The sequence below is a fragment of the Octodon degus genome, unplaced genomic scaffold, assembly GCF_000260255.1.
Source record: "Octodon degus isolate 3935 unplaced genomic scaffold, OctDeg1.0 scaffold00016, whole genome shotgun sequence".
NCBI classification, from domain to species: domain Eukaryota; kingdom Metazoa; phylum Chordata; class Mammalia; order Rodentia; family Octodontidae; genus Octodon; species Octodon degus.
In genome coordinates this window covers 13,350,056-13,357,950 of record NW_004524592.1, presented here as the reverse complement: position 1 = coordinate 13,357,950, position 7,895 = coordinate 13,350,056, and the positions used below count along the sequence as shown (strand labels likewise).

Genomic DNA, 7,895 nt, shown 5'->3' with positions numbered 1-7,895 from the left:
GGAATGCAAGGGGGAACATGTCAGTTTCTTGGGGCAGTTGTAACAGACCACAGTAAAGAAGATTTTATTCTCTTAGTGCTGTGGAGGCCAGAAATTGGAAGTCAAACTATTTTCAAGGACTTTAACTTGTGAAGACCCAAGAGGAGAATCTTTCCTTGTTGCATCTAGTTTCTGGTGTCTGTGGGCGTTCCTTCCTGGGACAGCACTGTTCAGTCTCTGCCTTTGTCTTTAAATGGACTTCTTGAGGCATGTGTCTCAGATTTTTCTCTTTCTCACTTATCATTGGATTTAGAGCTTATCCAGATAATTTATCATCTGGATATTTAATTTAATTGTAGCCTTTCTATGTGAAATGAGATAACATTCACAGATCCCATAAATTAAAGCATGTACACATACTTTTTGGGGAACCAACATTCACCTCCAACAATGAGGAAAAGAAAAAGTTCAGCCCTGTACAGAAAGGTAGCCTTGGTGCATGCAAGAGGACAAGTATGACTGCTGAAAAGAGAAAATGGTCAAGTTGAAATGGACTTTTCATAGACCAAGACTCTGTAGTTCTCCAATAGCTTTAAAGCCTATATAGAGTATACCAAAACAGACAGTGAAGGTGTTTATAGGTAGATTTACCAGAGAGCAGAGAATAAAAGATCTCCTCTTTCCTACTTCCAGTGACTGCACATATCTATTTATTCAAGTAAAATTATATGTATTAAATTGCCTTATAAGTGACAAAACATTAAATGAGATAAGGTACAATTTTGTTTCCACCACTCTTCCTGATACAGTACTTTATTCTCTATCCCAGATACATTATTACTGTCCCACTCTACATTTATCCTTACCCTCACTCAACATTCCCACAAATAAAATTATAAATAAATAATTGTGATAAACTATGAGTAAAATGAAAATCTCCCTTTTAGTAAATTCAAACATTTTGTTTATGACTGATGCCTACAATGCCCTGCATACAAAACTGATAAATGTTCCAAACCTCCCCTGGCTCTCCAGTACCCTGGTGGCTGAGAAACTGGCTATATAACAAGGTTCTAAAAAAAGTGTTAGAAGGTTTTCATTTAGTGTAAGTCCAGAGATAGCTCCAAATGAAAGTCTCTGATTCACATTTCCAGGGCAACACTCAATAGTTCCACCTGATCTTAGAAGGCTTGCTGTGGAAGTGAAAAGGTACAGGTTACTTCACAAGCCACTAGATCTGTGATTTTTAAAGTTCATTTATGCCCTTTATCTTTTTGTATCTTTCTAAAAAGCAGCATAGACAGAGCCACCAATGACCTGTAGAGCAACATGCCTAAGTTTTATTGTGACTACTGCGATATGCACCTCACCCATGACTCTTCATCTGTGAGAAAGATACATTACATTGGTAGGAAACATAAAGAGAATGTGAAAGACTGTTACCAGAAATGGATGGAAGAGCAAGCTCAGAGCCTGGTTGACAAAACAATGGCTGCATTTCAACAAAAAAAGATACCTCCTACTCCATTCTCCACTCCCTCCCTAGCAGGGGCTATGGTCTCACCTCTACCCAGTTTCCTGGTCCTCCTCACCATGGTATGATGCCAGCACCCCATATGGGAGTCCCTCTCATGATGCCACTGATAGACACCCCTCCTTCTGAGGTGATGTCAGTGGGACCTGCTCCTGGAATGAAGCCATCTGTGGAAGGCCACATGATGATGATGCCTGGGCCTCCAATGATGTTACCACCAGTTTGGCCCATGATGGTGCCAACTTGGCCAGGAATGATTCGACCAGGCAGATAAAGTGGAGGGGCAGCCTCTTTGTATCACTTTCATATTATTTGTTCTGCTTCACCAGAGGATCATAGTGCTGTGACTCTGGGTGTTTTCTAACAGAATGAATGACAAGAAAGACTTGCTCTCTCTTCCTATGAAAGAATAGTTTTGAAGGGAGAAGTATGATAAACAAAAATGCAGAAAGTACAGTTTCATTTGTATTGTGGAATGTGAAAATAAACTTGTCAGCTCTTTTTTAGCTAAAAAAGTAAAACAAAAAGCATAGTTCTCTCCTCAAACAAAAACTTGTATCACACAGACAGAAATGAAGCTTCTATGGTTGAGGTGAAGGACTTGCCTGCTCAAAAGCTGGTCCCTTTCTCCTTGCTCTCCAGAGCACAGGGTCTGAGCACATAGGTCCCTGTGCCCTTATAGGAACATTCTAGAAGTAGCTGTTGCTCTAGAAGGGTATGGAGCAGGCTAAGCATGCAAAGCACAGGAATAGCTCTTCTGGTATAAGAAAGTTTTGGGTCTTCCTCATGGGGAGTCTGACTCAGACTCAGATTCCCTAGATTAATTTTACTACCAAAAAAGAAGATGAAAGTATTTATATTGTGAGTGATTTTAGATAGTCCAGTGATATCTATGGCTTTGAGTTAATTCTGGGAATATTCATCAAGAACTAGCTCTAGTTCAATTGCTTCTTCCAACAGGAACATATAACTTCTTTCTCCTGTGAACCATGGCTAGAACAACATTAAAAATACCTGATGTAGAAGTTTCCAGGAAAATGGTTCTGTTTTCATTAGCGCTGACATCTTTGCCATATTTGAGAATGCTCGCTGTCTCAATTAAGGCCTCCAAAGAAGGGCAAGCGGCAGGCCAGGGTCCATGTCATCTTAATGGCCTCATTGCCATCAAACTGTTTTCTAAAGAACATTCTTGCCTTCTTTGCTGCCCACGCTTTTAAGATTTTTTTTTCTTTTCCTTACCAAACTTCTTTGCTGTAAGCCAAGAATGTTTTTTTCTTTTCTTGAAGCCTGTTTACTTCTTAATCATATGACATGCCCAAGATAGCACAACCTCACAAGATCTGTTTTTACTTCACTACAATAGACAATCTTCTCTGCTTGAATGAACTTGCACACATTAAAAGTTTTAATAGAGGATTGAGGATTGCAAGTAGGTGTTAATAGAGCAGACTTCTAGACTGAACCAAATACAAAGGTTTGCAATTTGCAAAGGAAAAATAGCTCACTAGCTTAAGATTACAGATAAAGAGTCAAGAGAATTAGTTTCAAATACCATTATTTGTAAAAGGCACTCAGTGAAGTTCCTTTATATAAGTCAACAAATATTTATCCAGTACCTTCTATGTGGAAGAAATTGTGCCATTCCTCGGTTATGGGAGTGGGGAGTAATAAAGCCCAGAGTATTTAAGGCTATTTTTTAATGGAATGACCACATGCTTTGGAAGATAGTTAGTGACTTATATCACAATACAAAGAAGGATTGAAAGATAGATTTTAAAGAGTACAAAGCATATGACTAAGGAAATGGGTAGCTATTAGTGAGAATGGAAAAAGAAGACATAAAGACATTCAAGATACATTGCAGAGAATCTCTCTCTCTCTCTCTCTCTATATATATATATATATGCATATATGCATATATATATATATCTATGTATATATGAACATGTATGTGAGATGGATGCATAAATATAAATAGATAGATAATAGACTGAGAGAGATAGATAATAGACCAAAAGAAATAAAGTTATACAAATTTCTTGAACTGGTTATAGAGGTAATTACTTTCAAATTCCATTATTTGAGAAGGGTACTACATAGAATAATAGAGAAGATTAAATCAAAGACAAAGTCATGATTTAAAGGCTGTACTGTTAGAAGAATAGAGCACCACAGAAAAGTGAAGCAAGGATGGCAAAGACATAAGTTCCACTTTGGATAGGAAAAACTTGAGGTTCTGGGAAATAAATGTAAGGGCAGCCTGACAATCAGGGAATTGGATTAACGTGGTCTTGAGCACATCCTAGGACTATAGCTTGAATCATTTGCATACAGCGACTTACAAGGAAGTTAGGTGAGGTTCTAAAAGAAACAAGGGTAGAGACAGAAAGTGGGGAGGAGCAAAGGGAGAGTGGAATTTCAAAGAGAAAACACAAAAATGCGATGGCACGTCTCACCAGCACTCACAAGTTGCCAGCCAACCTGTGGACTCGTTCCTTTGGTTCAGGCACCTCTTTTGAGTCAGCGATCTGTAATTGGGGCGATGAGACTTCTCACCAGCACTGGACTGTCCCTTCAGTGGGATGAAGTCAGCTGCCAGATGGCCATATCTAGGGCCAACTAAGGCCACAATAAAACTCTATGCCTGAGTGTGTAAGGATTTAATCTCTAATGTTTCCTGGAATTTCAAATAGTACCTACCATGGAAGCAAAGTTCTCAGCACCTAATTAGTTCACAGATCAATATTAATATCGTCTTGTGTTTTTATAACAATTTAGACTTTTCAAAATGTTATTAAGGGACTCCCAGAGACAAAAGGATACATGTAGATATACTCTACAGATGCAAAAAACTCATAAGCCTTATTTTGTGCAAATCAATTAATAAAAAGTATATTATGGCTAACTGTAATCAGTGACCCGCAATACATTTGTACAGATTTAGATACTTAAAAAGACAATAAAGTCTAACAAATTGTCTGCTTTGGTATCTTGAAGGATTTTTCCAGTGCTTTTATAGATGAGTAACAGCTACTTTTAATTCTGATACCCAAGAAGTTGCTTTTCTATGTGCAGCCATTAGTACACAAATTAATCTGTAGCCACAGGATAATGTCCCTTGCTCTGTATTTGATGCTAGAGCTAGTGTTGAAAATAGGAGGAAATTCAAAATACAGCTGCTGAAACCTACAGTAACCATTAATTAGTTGAGATCATGTGAGTAGCTGGACAGAAACATGTGTCTCTCAGCTTTCAGACTAACACTCTTCCCAATGCTCCATCACTGAATAAGTAACGTGACATGAGGTAGTGGAGCTTGCAGAGTGGGTAGAAAGAAGCATTTTAACTTCTGATCTACCTTAGCATTCATTGGATTAAATGGTGTTGATTTCTACCCAATTTATAAGCTATAAACATTTGCCTTTCCCTTTCTATGCCTTGGCCTACCTCCAACATCCAAGAAACCAACAAGTTCTGTCAACTTACCTCAAAAATATGACAAATGCATGCTGTTTCCTGTCTTCACTGGCAAACATCTGTCTCCTCCACCATTACCCATGGCTTGAACCACTGAGAAAGTTTCTCAGTTGTTTTCCCTATCTCAACTTAGCTCTCTCCTACTCCATTCTTAATGCATTGGATAAAGGAATCTTTTCAAACCAATAAAATCATATCTCATATTATATCCTATGCCAAAATTTTCAGGGGCTTCTAGTTTCATTTAGGATAAAATCTAAACACTGCATCTAGGCTACAATCTAAACACTGCATTTACACGAACTTGGTGATTCCATGCAGGTCACCACCATACCACCTTGTGGACAGTCCCCAGCCCAGTGGCCTTCTGACAATTCCTAAGATTTGTGGAGCTCAGCCTGTCTTGGGACCAGCACTTAGGCTCTTCTGTCTGCCTGTATGAGTCTTCCTCATCTCCCTAGCTGTCTGGTTCCTTTTCAACCTTCAGTCTCATCCTAATGGGAAGTCATCTATGAATATCCAATTCAAATATTTACCCACTCCTCCAGTGCATCACCCTTTTTCTTTCCTAGAGATTATTTAATAATGTGTTTTATGAACATATAGTTATTATCTTCCTTCTTTGTTGCAATATACCTTCCATGTTTGTGTTAATCACTATTGTAGCCCATAGTTCCTCTCATCAATTTTATCTCTGAAGCACACCTTAAATTCATGCTCTCTTCCCTGCCTCCCTCACCACTTTCTAGCCTAAGCTGGCATTATCTCTCCATTGGACTAATACAATGACCTCCCAACTGGTCTTCTACTTCGGCTCTAGCTCCGCACTCAATAAATATTAGTCAAAGGAATAAATAAACATGTCATTAGGACAATAATAATAGTATTTAAAAGAGATGGAAATCAAGACCTTGTAGAAAAATCTTAGCTTTACCCAGGCTTTGAAAGAACATCAAACAATTCCCACCAGCTTCCACAACTTGTGTGGTAGAATATGAGGCATCTTATTCAAGCTCAGGCACAATACATTTGAGGTGCAGCATGGAGGATGGACAGCATTAAATTTTTGTGTCTGGGGCTGTGATTCTCCTCATACCCACAGAGCTGCAGGCTGCAAAGCAGGAGGTGTGGGGGAAAAATGCTCAGTATCTTAATGACAAACACCCACAAAATTAATATCTTTAAATAACCTGAACAATCCTAGCATATCCTTGATCATGTATGAATGAACTAAGGTGGAGATTGTGTTCTAATATATATGTCTGCCATGAGGTTAAAAGTGTTGTAGATCCCTGATTGAAAATAGGAGCAGCATTAGAGAGGCAGCTCGAAGGCTCTCCAGTACTCATTACACCCTTAACCTGTAATTGTAGCTCCAGATACCATTTCCACATCATCAGACCAGAAACAGGCCCTGAACTGAGAAGTGAGAGAGGAGAATTAAGGGAATGTGCAATTCCCCAATACCAGGACGCCATCTTAATTATGCCAGGCCTATTGTACAGCCTTCCCTTGACTCCCACGGATTGCAAAACACCTGGGGCACTCTCCAGAGCCCACTCTCAAGCAGAGTGCAAATGCATGAGCATATGATGTGGCCGCTGGTCACGTCTTGGGCTATGGATGCTCAAAACCCATTCAATGAGTTGCTTCTTGCCTCATTTGTAGTGACTTGGAGGGAAAAATCATCCTGAGGTGACAGAAATAATTATGTAAGTTTGTCTGGAACTGACAAAAAACACACTTGACTGGCACAGAGCAAAGAAGAGGCTTCCCTCCTTGGCACCAGCACTAGGCAATTGCCCCAAGTTAAAAATTCAGCAGACATGGTGTAGTGGAGTGTCAGCTGTATTTTGACAGCAGCATCCCTTCTCAGTTCCTCACCACTTCCCATGCTGATTCAATAGAGTTCTGTGATGCAGGCTAGAGAAGTCTTAGGTGACACTTCAGAAGCCACCCGTTAGTTTTACTGTGGGTCCCCACCCCCACCCCAACACACACACACACACACACACACACACACACACACACACCCCTCTAGGCTGGTATTGACCTGAAATCCATCCCCATAGTGAAACTTCAGAGCTTAATCCACTAAGTCAGTCTGGCTTTGGGTGCCTGAGAAAATGGGATTTCTATAAAATGTTCACTTTAAAGAGAGATTTGCTTCCTTCACAGCTCCTTTTCTGCATCCTACACCATTAGCTCACAAAACCCTGACTATGGTCTGTGGCAGAGGCTGTAGCTGGTTATGCACAGAGGGCAGCGCCTGCGTGTGTTGTGTTTTAATGAGGCATCTTGGAGTCACATGAGCAGTGGGTCCTTGCCTTAGCATCTGCATCAACAAACAACCCAGTTCACCCACTTTCTTGCTTCCTCTCATTGTAGACATAGTGGCAAAAGCACAGAACTACCACCCTGTGGTGATCCTTCAGCTACCTCCTTCAACCATTCCCCAGCATTGCCTACCCTCCGTGTATCCCAGAGCACTAACCCCTGCAGACTGTAGTGCTAGGCTTTCTTGCTCATTGGTTGAGGCTGTAGGAGCAGGACAGAGGTGGAGGCAGAGAGGTCAGACTGTTCTTCATTTAGATCCCCTTGACTTTGCACCATGTCCCAGAGCAACTGTGTCCCTTGGTAACTAAAAACACACACACATCAGAAAATCCCTCTTCCCAGGCTCCAGCTCTTACTTCGTTTCCATAATGCTGTTCCTTCCTCCTGCCCCGTTAGCCCCTACAAGTGCCTTGCCCCTAATCTCTCCATCCTTTAGATGTTCTTTAATTTTGCATATACGTATGTGAATAGTCCCTTCATTAACAACTCTTCTTTCAACTTCCCCATGTGAAATGTTTCCTGCAAATAGAGGCAAGATGCCCAGCTAAAAAGCCCATCCATCCTTGTT

At 40.4% G+C, this 7,895-nt stretch overlaps 1 long non-coding RNA gene across 1 annotated transcript in view; it reads right to left on the bottom strand.

The window, feature by feature from the left end:
* Positions 1–252: 252 nt before the first annotated feature.
* LOC111815420 overlaps positions 253–7,895 on the bottom strand; it is a 19,668-nt gene continuing 12,025 nt past the window's right edge. Inside the window, exon 4 of the long non-coding RNA XR_002820108.1 lies at positions 253–501. This is a non-coding gene — a long non-coding RNA (uncharacterized LOC111815420). The remainder of the gene's footprint in view (positions 502–7,895) is intronic.